Consider the following 17049-nt stretch of genomic DNA (forward strand, 5'->3'; position numbering starts at 1 on the left):
CATGGCATCTCTCATGCTCCTTCTAGGACATTTACCCCTGGGCAAAGTGCCCTGACTCCTTCCTGAGAGCATCACACTTTATGTATCCTGAGCCCTCAACCATCACCATTATATTACTCAAATGCAGAATAGCTTAGCAAAAGGAAATGCTTCATCTAAGATTGCACAATGCTTGCTCAGTAACGTGGCAGTGTCTCAACATGGAAGGTTCCCAGGCATGTTAAGAGAGCATTTCTCTCAGCTCAGATATTTGAGATTTCTGGTGTTATCTCTTTCTGGTTGTTTCTTCCCTTACAGTCATTTTCTTATGTGCTGCTTTCCCTCTGTCCATCAAGAGTAGGAGAAATGCAAGAGACAGCTCCGTCTTCCCACAGTGTCCCTGGCTGAGCAACACCTCCCTCCAGCAGGGGGTGCCTCTGTGTAATTTTTGTAACACCTGATGACTGATGTACAATTGTGCATGCTCTCATTGCTTCTGGAAGGCATAAGAAAAAAAAATCCTCCAGAGCATTTGTTTCCTCCTTAGGTTTTCTTCTGCTCTCAATCACAAGACCCAGTCATCCTTTAAAGTAAAACAGATACAATTCCTGCATTACAGAACGTTTTAAATGGGTATATTTTGAGAGTCATTATCTTTCATTTTAAGGCTGATATTTCTAAAGAAATCACTGGTTTTTCTAATAATCATCCCCCATTCCATTGCTTTTTGCCACCAGGCACATAAAGCCTTGACAATACAGGTGTGTTTGAATATAACTTATAAATAATAAATAGAAACTCCCAAATCTCTGTCCAATTCTATTAATAAAACATATGACTAGTTCTCAGAAAGTTGCACATTTAATGAGGAGTCCACACACTTTCTTCTCAAAAGTCTTTTTTCTAGATTTGAACACCCATTCTTTTCCTGCAATTTTGGTGAGTAAGAAATTACAACCAAACCTCTCTTTCTTCATTCATGTGTGCTTCTAAGACAAAATACCACAGACTAAGTAATTTATAAGAACAAAAATTTATTCTTAATTGCTCTGGAGTCTGAGAATTCCAAAATCAGGGTGCAAGTAGGACGGGTGTCTGATGACGGCTGCTCTCTGTTTCCAACATGGCGCTTTGTTGCTGATTCTCCAGAGGGGACCAACACTGTGTCGTCACATGGCAGAGGGGGCAGAATGGCAAGAGAGTTCTCTTTAAACTCAACTGCTTTTATAATGGGGCAAAGCCCATTCATGGGAGTGAAACCCTCATGACTTAATCACCACCTGAAGTCACACCTCTTAATACTGTTGCATTGAGATTCAGTTTCAATGTGAATTTTGGAGGGGATACCATCATTCAAATCATAGCACTCCCATTCTGCTGATGATATATTTAGAAGCATTTTGCTGTTTGGGGAGTAAGGCACTATTTCTGAGGACTTCTTGGAGTCTTTATGTTCTAATGGAGGGTTTAGGTCTCCTTCTAGCCAGATTCTATCCATTGCAAAATCAATAGAGCAGAACATCCAAATGTAGATAAAAGTATCATCATTCATGAAGATCCAGTAGCTCCTAAACATATGGTTTCTTGGGTAATATTCAAATGGAGAACACCCAGGAACATAAGGGTTATTTCCTACATTCTTCTCCTAATTTTAGACCAAACACAGAACTCTGTGCAAACATGAAGAAAAGCTTGGGTATAAACAGACTCATAGTCCACTTATTCAGTTAGTTGTGCTGAGGATCACAGTCTGTTCTAAAAATATCAGGCCCCAGCAGAATGGAGAGGGCCAAAAAAGAGATGGTTCTATGTTATCTTTTTTATATCATGAACCAGCCCTCAGGTAAGCCTGGCCAAATGGGTGTCAAAGTCTCATTAACTTCATGCATCAGATACATCATTCTTACCTTGGAGAAGAGCAAATGTGGGTAGCTCAGTATTTTAGAAGCATCAGCTTTAAAATTCTCAATGTTTAAACGGAAGAGAAAAGTACATCTTATAAATAAAGATAAAAAGATTAAATGTTTCCCACTAATATGCTCCTATGAGTTGCTTATGGTAAGTACAGAGCATGAACATTGAATGCTTAGAACCATAGGTATAAACTGGAACTTCTTGAAATAAATCAGTTGCAGAGTGGCATCACAGCAAACTTTAAACCAACAGCAAAACACAGAAAAATAATCAAATATTCAGCTCTGCTCTTGAGAATTGTATTAGTCAGGGTTGTCTAAAGGGACAGAACTAATAGGATAAATGAATATATTGGGGGGAGTTTATTACAAGAATTGACTCATATGGTCACAAGGTGAAGTCCCACAATAGGCCATCTGCAAGTTGAGTTGCTGGGAAGCTAGTCTGAGCCCCAAAACCTCAAAAGTAGAGAAGCCAATAGTGCAGCCTTCAGTCTTTGACCAAAGACCCAAGAGCTCCTGGCAAATCACTGGTGTAGGTACAAGAGTCCAAAAACTGAAGAACTTGGAGTCTGATGTTCAAGAGCAGGAAGAATCCAGCACAGGAGAAACATGCAGGCCACAAAACTTGGCTAATCTAGTCCTTCCACATTCCTTTGCCTGCTTTTATCCTAGCTGTGCTGGCAGCTGATAGATGGTACCCATGCAGACCGAGTGTGGGTCTACCTCTCCTAGTCCACTGACTCAAATGTTAATCTCCTTTGGCAACACCCTCACAGACACACCCAGGAACAATACTTTGCATCCTTCAATCCAATCAAGTTGATACTTAGGATTAACCAGCAAGTTGACACTCAGTGTTAAGAAGCATCCATGGGCTACTTGCATTGTACTGAATGCCCCAAACCCCTCAACGCCTGACCCCCACCATGGGGAGAGGGAACAGACACAGTTCCTATTACTCTAAACCACATCAAGTTTGGTTCACCTATGGGGCATATTTTGTTTTGCTTTCTGCTAAAATATCCTTTGGACAACTTTATGCTTCCATCCATCGCCCTGGATCCTAGGTGAACAGACAGACCTCAGCAAGATCAGCCTCCTCTTCACTTAAATGCCAGGCTAATATATACATATCCTGAGTAACTATCTTACTTTATGTCCCTTGGATACCTGTAAATAAATACATCATCTAGAACTAGAAGGACCCAGTTAAACTTCTAAGTCTAAGGGTTTGCTAATTCAGAATGTTTGTCTCTGACTACTGCAAGAGCAATGGAAGAACACTTCTTTTAGATGAATCAGAACTACTTATTTCATTTTTCTAATTAAGACTCATAGAAGGGTAGGCATAGGCAGTCTCCAACATTAACAGGTTAACCTGAAAAGGAGCCATACCAAGACCCATCTGAAACAGAAAGGGATACTTCAAATATTTAAAATAAATATTTATATACGTGAATATTTAAAGACCGTGTTGCCCCCAAATTAGGACCAAAAGGTGAATTACTAGCATACTGACTTTCAATTCTGTTGAAGCTACTTTTCCAATGAAATGTTTAAAGGGTACGGATGGAGCGTTGGAAATAGCTGTTCTGATTGGCATGTGTTTGCCCACACGATGGCCTTTCCCATGCGCCAGTATTGGCTGGAGAGAGAGCTTGGCTGCTGCAGGCTGGTTGCTGGATTTCCCCCTCCACCCTCATTCCAAGCCAAGAAAAATTATATATATACACCCATATACATACACACATATATACAAACATTTATTTATTTATATTTGTATTTACATGTTGTCATGGTAACCAGATTTGGAGGACTCTACAGTGGAGGGCAGAAGGCTCAAACATGCCAAACAAAATATATCCAAAACAACAAGGGTGATTCCAGAAATAATCATGTGGGGGCTCAAATAAAATCTGATTTAAGTATGAGTACATTTTCATTTGATTTTATTCCTACTATTGCCTGCCCCAGGAATTCCTTTAACAGCATCAAGCCTCTGAAAAGCTAAGAAAATTGGTCTTGACTCCCACTTGCTAACCTTTGTCCTTGGGGCCCATAGCTCAGTTGTAAAGCACCTGATTCCTTTATCAAGCAAGTTGTCTGCATTGAAATTCTGAACTAGACTGACCCTGGCTGGAGTCTTCAAGACCTTTCCAACATTTCTACTCAGGACATTTCAAGTATTTGTACAGAAATGAAAATACAGATAATTTGATTCAGAAGTTTGCACTTTTAAGTCACATGTATACTAAACATTTCCTAATGGGAAAGTGTAGGTGATGACTATACTAGCTTATTTCATCCAAAAATGTTTACGAAAAAATAAAGAACTTAAATTTAAAGCATCAATAATTATATGGCTCTTTCCCTAGTTTTCCTTGTTAACTGATGGGCTAATCTGGCCATCCACTGCAGGATAAATCTGTATTTGCTCAGAATGCCATGCACGTTTATTTCCACATCTCCCTCTCTTTTCCCTTGAGCTGCAAGCTTCATTGAGACTCAAGAAAGGAGACCATTAGACAAGTGTTAGCAAAGTCTAGAATTCTATCAATCAACAAATATTTGCTAATCACTTACCATGCATAAGACTGATGCTATGTAGGCAGCTGGGGATAGAAACGTGAGGAATCTCAATCTTTTCCTATTGAAAGGATGCATCTTATTTACCACCTAAAATTTCCTAAAAGGTACGTTATACTTTTGGCCAAAGATTCTGCAAAACTGTACAACAGCAACCCTATTCTTCTGTCTTGCAATATTGACCCCAGAGTTTAGGAAATGAGGAAAGAACAAGGGAGGGTCAAGGCTGAAGATAACATTCCTTATGCTCAATTGGCATACTGAAAAATAGGTTCCTTACTTCTTTTCCCTGTTCTCCATCTTGCAAAATGAATCCCTAGTGACATTTCAAGTCTTCAATTACAATTAATTAAAGTTCTTGAAAACCAAATTCTGACAAAGTCAATGAGAATAAAACATCTCCCTCTGTGTCTCTCTCTCTCTTTTTTTTTCCCACTTAAATTTCCTATCAGAGTCTCCACTTCAAAGGTTTTGTCAGTGTAGATTAAAAAGACTGCTGTGTGCTATGAGTTTTAGTTCTGGAACTATGCAATACCAATAAAAGGAAATGAATTAATCAGAGCACTGTGCTATGGGAGTCTGAGCTGGATACTTCAAATTGATTTCCCAGTCCTTGCTCAGCTGTGGGGAAAAACAGAAGGATTGCTTACTTTTTGCCAAAGTTGTTTTGATAGTTTGTTTTGGCAAGTATTAGGAAATTGCAAAACTTCCTTAGGAAATTACAATTAGGAAATTGCAAAAATTACGTTAACATGTAAGAGAAAAAAATTTGCCAAGTCTCAAACATGTGCATATGAAAGTGCCTGAGTCAAGACAGTACACCCTAGAAGCCTAACCCTCCTTGAGACCTGTGCCTGTGATTTTGTGGTGTGAACCAGATCAATGGCAGCCCATCCCTTGAGGCTGCTCAACCCTTTAATGCCATGGGCTAAAATGTCTTTTACTAGACATTGAGAAAGTAGGAGTCTGGCCATTCCAGTCATGTTATCCTGAACACTCCCATTTCCTGATCCTCCCCTTTTCTCCATTGAAAATTATAATAATAGGATGAGATGGTATTTCATAGCATTATGGCTTTATTTTTAGCATTGTTTATCTCTTTTTTTTTCTTGTCTAATTGCATTGGACAGTGCTGGTAGAATAGCATTAAATGACTAGACTAATAGTGACATCTGTGTTTATTAGTTCTTGCCCTGAATACAAAACCATTTGCAGGATGGAAAAAAAAAAAAAAAAAAAAAGTATCTCCAGTATTACCTCTGGTCTATAACTATTAACTGCTTATAGCTCTTTCTGGAAAGTAGCTAGGAGACCTCATGTGGTCTCTGTGAAATGGCATACTGAGCTGGATTATTATTGTTCACCTTGGATTTGGGAGAAATGATGGGTGTATGCTTTTCATTATTTGGCTTGAAAAGAGACATTCTTTCATATGTTAAGACAATATTCTTAGATTCCTGTTTTATTAAGAGTCTTTAAAAATTTTTGGAATGAATTTTACCTAGTCTTCTTTTTGGTATCTAGTAAGTTGATTTATAACTCAGGCTTTCACCTTTGATCCACTGACGCGATAACTAGGATAATGGATTTTCTAAAGTTTTAATCATGTTTGCATTACTTAACAAACCCTGAATTAGTCATTGATTTTTTTTCTTTTTTGTATACAGCTGAATTTAATGTGCTAGTATTTTATTCCAAAATATGGCATATATATTCATAAACGAGATGGATCTTTGCCTAGGTTGCATTTCTCAGGTTAGGGGATTGGAGTTACGCTACAGATGCAAAATAAAGCTATATTTTCCTGTGTTAAATATCATGGAGATAATATATCCCTTAACAATGTGAAAGTCCATCTGCAAAATGGTCTAAGTCTAGCATCTCTTTGGAAATAGTCCATGAGCAACTTTTAAAATTGTAGCTTATTGATTGATGCAAGCTTCCTGCTCCTTCTTGAGTCAATTCTTGTCATTTGTACTCTCCCAGGAACTTATTCATTTATCCAGATTTCCAAAAACTTCAGCATAGAATTGGCACATGAAAACTTAGTCTCCTCCAAATCTTATCTAATTTCTCATTTTCAAGGTGATTATTTTTCTTTAAATCGCTATGCCACAGTTTTGTAAAAAAACAAAAGAAAAAAAGTTGATGAACTCAATTATTGATCAGTCTCTCATTTAAGGTACAAATAATAACATGTATAGTTTGGCAGACATTAGACTGTATTAATATTTTAATAATTTATATAATTATATATTCTGACTACATATACATATATGTATATATATAATCTTATATAAAAACCCATAAAATAATTTTGAAGATTTCAAGAGTAAATTTCAGGGAAAAACAGAATAAAAGGGGGGCAATAAAAATTGTGCTATGAGTAAATGTTATATGTTAGGGAAAATTTGAGATGTAGACATGCATGTATTGAACATTTATCATGTGCTGAAAACTTTCTAGGCACTTTCTGACATCAATATTTAATGATTATTATGCTTTACCCACCATAGTGCTTTGCACATGTGAGCAAACTAGGGTGTGCATTAAAAAAATAAAGTAAATTAATGAATGAAAAAAACAAACAGAAGGAAAGACTAGAATAGCCCTGTTAAACATGGTAAGTACTTAAAGCTTTTCTCTCATGGAAAGCATTAATTCAGCAGCCAGACAAAAACATAAATCTTCCTTCTCAGGGTATATCTTAATTATTCTAAAATTTACAATTCAATAATTTTTCCTGACGAAAAGAACACAGAATAAATGACTGCAAAAATGTCTGTTACAATTTCAAAGGGACGTTTGTTAAAGTAAGTCTGGTAAAAATAGGCTCCTGACATTAGTAGCTCTTAAGACATATTCAGAAGCTTCTCTACCCACCAGCAGAAATGAACTGCACTGGAACTGCCCTAGGTAAATCCCTCCACACAAAATGAGGAAGTCACCAGTGACACCAGACTCTTCCTTCCATGACCAGTGTTTTCACTTTAGTTCCACATAGCTGTGAAGTCCATGATAGCAGAGAATATCAGAACTTCATTGGTAACTACTTATAACCATGGATAAGCCATTATTTCCTCCTATAGCTCTGTTTCATTATTAAAAATTATAGGGGTTATACTATTCTGCCTATAATTTTCCTTCCAATTCTAACACCAAATGAGTTTTTGAATCAAATTGCACATAACATTTCAGCTCTAATGCAATGAGAGGTCTCTGTCAGGAAAATCCCCCATGAAGCATTCCCCAAAACCCCTGTTCAAAAATAACCTTGATATCCTCTGGCTTTCCAATCTTAATTATCATAGTTATAACCCAGCAGCACTAAAGAGGTGGTGGAATGTTTCAAGCTGAATTGTAAGGAGTAAATACTTAAAAGATGTATACTGATTAAACTTGTCTCTAGTTTGAAACATCTTTTCTAATCCCTTCTTTATCAAGGTATCTCCTATTGCCATGAGAACTCACAACCCACAGTAAGCAGTGGGAGCCTTTATCAAAAGAGGCTCAAGAGGAATGAAAAACAAAGTAAAATGAAGTAGACCAAAGTAAAACAAAAAATTCCTTAACTGAACAACCTCATTCAACAATTTATTCTGCTTCTTGTTGTCCTGAGAACCCAATGACATCTGGTACTTATGCTGGAGATCTTGAATCATCTCCAGATGAACGTGAATATCCTAAGCTATTTAGCAAGTGTGTGCATCCATATGCACACTTGCACTCACACCCACAATACAGCTTAGTTCAACTTACATCGTCTCCTAGAGCCTCTATGCACATATCATATATGCACATAAAGCATATAACAAAATGCCATCAACTTACATATCTGGGCTCAGTAATAGATGGACCTGCTAACCTCTTATCATATGCTAAGGGAGAAAGAAGAATGTAAGCCACATGAGTTTGAAACATCCATAAATCCAAACGTTTTTGCAACAAAATGGGATATCTGTTAGTGTTCAACCCATTTCTGTTGAAGGAGCCTCTTTTAGTCTTCTGTAGCATTCTGAGTTGGGCTTTGGATGGACTCTATGTGACATGCCCCAACAAAACAAAACAAACTTTACTACTAACTTATTACATACTTTTGCATATGATATTACTAAATTCATCTCATAGATTTCTCATAAGTGCCTCTGATATATACAGCCCATGACTGATCCTCACATCTGATTTTTTACTCTAATAGTGCCTGGCACCTAGTTCATATTCAGATAATGTTACTTGACTAGAATGAATAGCCTTTAACTTGTGACATTCATTGTTTCTTTTCTTTCTTTTTTTTTTTTTTTTTTTTTTTTTGAGACAGAGTTTCACTCATGTTGCCCAAGCTGGAGTGCAATGGCATAATCTTGGCTCACTACAACCTCTACCTCCCAGGTTCAAGTGGTTCTCCTGCCTCAGCCTCCCTAGTAGCTGGGATTAGAAGCATGTGCCACCACACCTGGCTGTTTTGTATTTTTAGTAGAGATGGAGTTTCTTCATGTTGGTCAGGCTGGTCTTGAACCCCCTATTTCAGTTGATTCACTCACCTCAGCCTCCCAAAGTGCTGGGATTACAGGCGTGAGCCACCACACCCGGTCTCATTGTTTCTTAATAATTTAGTGGATGCATTTTTCCTTCTCATTTGTAAGCTTCCTCTCCAGCAAGTTAGTAATATATTACCTAAATGTATTTTAGGTAGTATGTTGTTGAAAAGGTGGAAGTTCTTGTGGCAAATCCGTTTTAAATAGAAGTTATCCTTTGTAAAATGAATTTATGATTTATTCTACAATTTTGTATTTTCACATCTTTGGATTCCTTAACATGAGAGCATATAACCATAGCTGAAGTTACCTGTCACATAAACAGTTTTGTGTTGCTCCATTGTCATCCCAGCTCTCTGTATGTTGAATGTAGGCAATGCCAGTAAAGTGGGTAGCTGGGAATCAGTCACATGCATTATGTTGTCTCCTGAAAGATTGAGCAGTACCATTTAAATTTCAGGGAGCAATTTTCACCTTATCTATGGAAGTATGCTGAGATAGTGTATTAGTTTGTTTCCACACTGCTGATAAAGACATAACCGAGACTGGGTAATTTACAAAGAAAAAGAATTTTAATGGACTCACAGTTCACGTGGCTGAGGAGGCCTCACAATCATAGAAGAAGGCAAGGGAAGAACAAAGATACATCTTATATGGCAGCAGGCAAAAGAGAATGAGAGCCGAGTGAAAGGGAAACCCCTTATAAACACCATCAATTCTCGTGAGACTTACTCACTACCACGAGAACAGTATGGGGGAAACTGCCCCCACGATTCAATATTCTCCCACCAGGTCCCTCCCATAACACATGGGAATTATGGGAGCTACAATTCAAGACAAGATTTGGGTGGGGACACAGCCAAACCACATCAGACAGTAATTTGGTGGGACTAAAGTCACAATCATTATTTCTTTTAAGTAATGAATACTGTATTATACATTTCACCCTTCCAAGATGTTAGAGCATTTTATTTTTATTTTAATCAGTGCAGAGTACAGTTAGGAAATCTGTCAAAATTATTTTATTGACTCTGATTATTTAGTGAACAACTCAAATTATTGCAGCATTTAGAAAGAAAAAACAGGACGTATAAAGGGATGGACAGCAGTTTATAAAACATAGAAGGGCAGCATGATCTCAGCAAGTACATGCAAATGTTTTCAATCCTGCATTTTATACCAGCAACTCAGGAGTTATACATTATGTTTTAATGTATTATGTATTATGTTTTATATATTAATTACTTGAACAAAACCAATCATTTGCCTAAAACCTAAAATTGGCTTTCCAAAATGAATTGTAGAGCGTGTTGCTCTTCTTCGTGTTAGACCAGAGACTTAAAACAAAAACTGTCTTTCTAAGAGAAAGGGTGAAATGTGATAAAAACTGAATATTTGTTCCTACCTCATTCACTCATTCATTCATTCAAGTCACAGGATCATCTCCAATGTGCAGGGCCCTTTGCTAAATGCCAGGTATAGAAGGTTAAAAAAAGGAGCTTGTGGCTTCATGGAGGGAGCCAGAAAATAAGCATTTACATAAATAAACAAAATGCTGTCAGCTTGTGATAAAGGTTACAAAGAAACTAAGCAATATGGGGTGGTAGTTACAGTGATCTACTTAGATACTGTGGCACAGGAGGACTTTCTGAGGAGATGACATTTGTCCTGAAGGAGGAAAAGGGGAGTCGTGAGCACCTGTGTCCATTTCTGGACATCTCATCAAAGATCTGAGGATCTCATTGGCCATCACAGACAGTAGATCATACATGACAAACATGGATATATAAAGATATATCATAACCATTTAACATCTTCACCACCAAAAACATAAGCTGATGGGGTAGATGAATATATTAATTAGCTTGATTGAATATTTCCTATAGTGTATACATAGATCAAAACATTACATTGTACTTCATACATATACATAATGGTTATATGATAATCTTTAAAAATTCGTAAAAAAATATAGAGTCCATCTTGAATATGTAACAACCCCAAATACAGAAAGTACACTAGAAAGTGCACTCAGAGGAAACAGAGTGCAGGATGTTAACTGGTAGCACTGGTTGCACATAAAGCAATCCAAGCTGTTAAAAAATGGTACTTGCTAGCAGAGACAGATAGGAGCAAAGGATGCTAGAGGGAAGCACTGGTTCTCTGCACTTCCCCCTGACAACTCAGCAAGGCCACAGAGCATGGCTCTTCCAATTACAGTTAAGATAGCCAGTTAAAGGTTTATAGCGGACTTTTGCTGTTTTTTGCAACTCTGTTTCCCCTCATTTTCATTTCAGTAATTGCACTCCTTTTTCCTTTTAGGAAACCTTCTTTTCCCTGTGGTGTGCCAGGTTGGTGAGGATGCAAATCACTCTGCGCTGCCTGACTTTTCTAAGCCGGGCTAAGGCTCTGATGTGGGGGCTTTGGATCTTGAGCAGAGCAATCTGAGACGAAAAGGCATAGCTGGAGCATCAGCATCTTTTTCTTTGTAAATTACCCTTCCTTCCTTCCAGCATCAGCACCGTGATGTGACTGTTACCAATTCCTGATGCACAGAGCTAGAGAGTAGCCCTGGTTTCTACCTTGTTTCTGACCTGATCTTCATTCCAGGATTTCTGTCAGTCCTATTAACCATCGAAATCCTGCCAATAAATTGCTCTTTTGCTTAAATTATTGAGAGTTGGCCTCTATTGCCTGCAACCAAAATCTCTCATTCTTACTCTTCTCAACAGAGCAAACTGCTATGCATCCTCCAGCTGCAAGGGATTGAACGCTATCAACAACCATACGAATGGAGAAGCAGTTGCTTCCCTAGCTGAGCCTCAGGTAAGAACCCAGACCTGGCCAACACCTTAATGGCAGCTTTGTGAAACCCTAAGTTGATCTCTCTAGGTCCTGCCTGGACTTCTAATCCACAGAAACAGTGAGGTAATAAATATGTGTTGTTTTGAGCTGCTGAGTTTGTGGTAATTTATTATATAAACAGAGATAGAGGAATGAGTTAACAATACTGTGATCGTACAATGAACCAATTATGGAATGTAGAATTTTCCAGGCTACGAATAACTTTGTTTCTGCAGAATATCAATGGTTTCGCAAAGGGAAACAAGGACATCATTAAAAGAAAAAAGAGAGAGAAAGAATTAGAATTATAACCAAATGCATTGTGTCAAATTTGTATGTATGCTGATTCAAACAAACCAATTGTAAAAGAGATATTTTGAGAGAATTGGAGAATTTAAATATGCACTGTATGGAATTTAAATATTAAGTGATATAAAAGAAGTATTGCTTCTTTTATTAGGTATGATATGATAATTATGGTAAAAAGAATCTCTATGATAAACACATACTGAAGTAATTCTGGGTGCAATAATATATAGAGATTTGCTTTAAAATGATTCAGAAAAATATAGTGATAATTGATGACATTGGGTGATGAGTACCTGGCAGTACATTATACTATCCTCTCTACTTTTCTGTATGATTGGAAGTTTCCATTTCAAAAGTTAAAAAAATAAAACACAGGAACATTTCTAGAACAAACAGTGTAACAGAGTAAATAAAATAAATGAAAGAAACCAAAAATGAAGGAAATATACCTGAAAGAAGACTGAGAGTAGACAATATATCCACTTAAATATGTATGGATGAGTAGAATTGTCCTAATAAAATTGATTAATCTTTTATATTTTTAAAACAATGATCTATATTGTAAAATGAAGGAAGGAAAAGGAAAACACAAAAAGAAAAAAAGGAAGGAAGGAAGGATGCAGAGAGAAAGAAGAAAGAAAGGAGATCGATGACAGCCATTTTAAATTTTCTTCTAAAATTTAAAAAGCAGAGATTCTTGAGGTTGAACATAGAGCCTATATCTTCCATAAAAGAAAAACAAAAGACAGTTACTTTATTATTGATTGTGAGCGCTGTATTTAGCTATACGTGTGTCTATATTTCAGTTACAGTGTATATGTGTGTGTTATATGTGTGTTAACATATAAATTTACAAGAGGTGAAACTAAATGGCCAATACTCTTTAATATCGTCAAGGCCATGAAAGGAAAGAAACACTGAGGAACTCTTCCAGACTAGGGAAGAAATGAAAAGTAAATGAAATGTGGGATTCGAGATTGGATCCTGGAAAAGAGCAGTAGTGGGACAATACTAAATTTTTACAGTTGGAAAATTTTGACTACAGTGTGTAGATTAATGAACAGTAGCATATCAAAGCTAACTTCCTGGTTTCGATAATTGTACTGTGATTATGAGAAATTTGTTTTCATTTAGGCAAGCAGGGTGATGGGTATATAGGAATTATTTGTAATATTTTGGCAACTTTTGTAACCTAAATTGTATAAAAATGAAGACATAACACAAAAAGAATTTGAAAATTTGAAAGATTTGTTTCAAGAGAGACAAGATAACAATATTAAAAAAGATTTACCAGTGAACAAATCCAAATGGCCAAATGTTGGGCATTGAAATTCAACATACAACACCAATTAAGATAGTATTGGCTTAGGAAAATAAAATACTTAAGTGTAAATTTTGTTTTGTTTTGTTTCTGTTTCTGTTTTGAGATGGAGTCTCACTGTGTTATCCAGACTGGAGTGCAGTGGTGCAATCTCAGTTCACTGCAACCTCTGCCTCCCTGGTTCAAGAGATTCTCCTGCCTCGGCTACCCAAGTAGCTGAGATTACAGGTGCCCACCATCATGCCCAGCTAATTTTTGTATTTTTAGTACAGACAGGGTTTCACCATGTTGGCCAGCTGGTCACGAACTCCCGACCTTTAGTGATCTGCCCATCTTGGCCTCCTAAAGTGCTGGGATTACAGGCTTGAGCCACCGCACCCGGCCAACTTAGATGTAAATTTAATAAAATATGTGCAAGGCTTATACTCTAAAAACCACCAAATGTTGGTGAAATAAATATAAATATATGTAAATAAATGAGGAGATGAAAATGCCCATGAACTGGAAGATTCGATGGTTTGAAGATGTCAATTGCCCCAAAAACGATATACATATTTCCTATGCAAATCTCAATAAAATGTTATTTAAATATAGACACGATTATTATAAAATTTATGTGAAAACGCAAAGGAACTTGTATAGCTAAAATATTTTTTGAAAAAGAAGAAAAAAGTAGGAGAAATTAGTCTATCCAATTTCAAAGTTCATTGTATTAATATAACTGCAGTAACTACAGTAAGCAACACTGTATGCTATGGGCAAAGGGATAGACACATAGGCCAATGGAGCACAACACAGAACCCAGAAATAGATCCATACAAATATTTCCAGCTGATTTTTTACAAAGGTGCAAAAGCAATTCAATGGAGGAAGGATAACTTTTTAAACAAATAATGCTGGAGCATTTGGACAACCATAAGTGAAAAAATTGAACTTCAACCTAAACTTCACACCTTGTACAAAAAATTAACTCAAATGGATCATAGATTTAAATGTAAAATGTAAAACCATAAAATTTTATTTAAAAACAGGATAACATTTTCAGGATTTAGTGCTAGGCAGAGTTTTTAGATTTGACACCAAAGTACGACCCATGAGAGGTGAAATTGATAAACTGGATTTCATCAACATTAAAATCTTTTGCTCAGTAAAAGGCCCTGTTAAGTAGATAAAAAGACAAGCTACAGGGTGGAAGAAAATATTTGCGAACCGTATATATGTTAAAGGATGAGTGTCTAGAATTCTAAAAAACTCAACAGTTAAAAAACAGAAAAGGAGCAGAAGACCTGAAGGGACATTTCACTGAAGAGGATACGCAAATGATGATAAGCACAAGAAAAGATGTTCCGTGTCATTAGCCATTAGGGCAATTCACACTAAAATTATAAGGAGATAGCACTGAACATTTATCAGACTGGCTAAAACAAAAAATAATGACAACAACGAATGCTGGCAAGGAGAAATTAGATCACTTGTACATTGCCGATGAGAGTTTCAGATGGTACAACTACTCCTGAAAATAGTTTTGCAGTTTCTTAACAAACTAAATATGAAACTACCATACAACCCAGCAATTGCATTCTGGGGCATTTATTCTCCAAAAATAAAAATGTACATTCTTACAAAAATCTGTACACAAATATTCATAACAGCTGTATTCCTTTTTGTTTGTTTTTGAGACGGAGTTTTGCTCTGTTGCACAGGCTGGAGTGCAGTGGAGCTGTCTCAGCTCACTGCAAGCTGTACTTCCCGGGCTCACGCCATTCTCTTACCTCAGCCTCCTGAGTAGCTTGGACTACAGGCGCCCGCCACCACGCCCGGCCAATTTTTTTCTTTTTTTTTGTATTTTTAGTAGAGATGGGGTTTCACCATATTAGCCAGGAGGGTCTCGATCTCCTGACCTCGTGATCCGCCTGCCTCAGCCTCCTAAAGTGCTGGGATTACAGGCATGAGACACTGCACCAGGTCAACAGCTTTATTCTTAACAGCCAAAAACCATAAGCAACTCAGATGTCCTTCGGTAGGCAAATGTTTACCAAAATGTGGTGCCTCCCTACCAAGAAACACAACTCAGCAATAAAAAGCAACAAATTATCAACAAGCACAATTACCTGGAAGACTCTCTAGAGAATTATGCTGAGTCAAAAGGATCAACCACGAGAAGTTGCATATTCATTTATGTAACACTCTTGAAATGACAGAATTATTGAAATGGGGAACAGAGTAGTGGTTGCCCAGGTTTAAGGAGGGAGAAGGAGGGGGAAGTAGGTGTGACTACAAAAGGACAACACGAGGAAGCTTTTCCGTGTTAGAGTGTTCTGTATCTTGACTGCATCAGTGTCAAAATCTGGGTTGTAATGTTGTACTACACTTTTGCGATATGTACCCATTGGTGGAAACTGGATTAACAGTACCTGCGATTTGTCTGTATTATTTCTTACAACTGCATGTGAATCTACAATTATCTCAGAATTAAAAGTTTAATTAAAAATGGCAACAAAATTACTGTGCACACATTCCCAATGCATCATTTGTGCTCCCAGGTATATACTAAAGAGAAGTCAATAATATCCAACATGAAAAACATACAAGGATGTTCATAACACCTTTATTCATCAGAGCACCAAAGTGGAAACCCCCGATGCTCACCAACAGAAGATAAGAGAAACAAACTGTGACATTCCCTAACAATGCAATATTATACAGCAATGAAAAAGAACAAACTACTATTAAATGTGCCAAAATAAATGAATATCCCTAATATAATGGTGAATTCTAAGTGTCAAACACAACTGAGTACATACTGTGTGAGTCCACCTTAGAAAAGCTCAAGAACAGGCAAACTGATTGTAGAAAGAAGTCAGAACAGTGGTTACTGCTAGAACGAGAGTTATTGATCGGGAAGAGGCACAAAGCCTATATCTTCACCTGAGTGGTGGTGAAACATGTGTATAGAAACATAAAAATTCAAATAACTGTGCCTTTAATATCTTTGCCTTTCGTGCATTTAAACTAATTAAAATAAAAATACTAAATCTTTAAGAATAATATGAAACAGATCAAAAATACTGTGCTAGCCAAATAACAAACTTCGACAGCATATGGCCTAACTCTGTAACCTGCAGTCCAGAAAAACCTTTCAATTCAATTTAGAAATATCACAAAATATGAGAATCAGTTGGATATCGGGAATTAGATTAGAAACGTGGCCATCAAGCTTCCATCCAGCTGTAGATCTCGGGAGAGCATGAAATCAGCACCTCAGTGAACAGCTGTTGGGGCTAAGAACAATTACCCTCTCTGCAGTAAGCTCTACCATGAGATAAATAATGGCCCCTATGGAAAAACAACAAAACAAAAATAAAAGCAGAGCAGTAAAAGGAAAAGCAGAATTCATTCATGCTAAACACTGAAGAGAAAGTCTCAGAATGTGATTCCTTTTTTTTTTTTTTTTTTTTAACTTTTGTTTTAAGTTCAGGGGTACAAGTGCAGATTTGTTACCTAGGTAAACTTTGTCATGGGAGTTGGTTGTATGGATCATTTCATCACTCGGGTATTG

General features: G+C 37.0%; 1 long non-coding RNA gene across 1 annotated transcript in view; it reads left to right on the top strand.

Moving 5' to 3' along the window:
- The window catches only part of LOC115898373, a 214959-nt gene that overhangs the window by 131916 nt on the left and 65994 nt on the right, over positions 1 to 17049 (top strand). The window contains exon 2 of the long non-coding RNA XR_004058110.1: positions 11749 to 11842. This is a non-coding gene — a long non-coding RNA (uncharacterized LOC115898373). The remainder of the gene's footprint in view (positions 1 to 11748; positions 11843 to 17049) is intronic.

This window comes from Rhinopithecus roxellana, chromosome 6 (genome assembly GCF_007565055.1).
Source record: "Rhinopithecus roxellana isolate Shanxi Qingling chromosome 6, ASM756505v1, whole genome shotgun sequence".
Lineage (NCBI taxonomy): Eukaryota > Metazoa > Chordata > Mammalia > Primates > Cercopithecidae > Rhinopithecus > Rhinopithecus roxellana.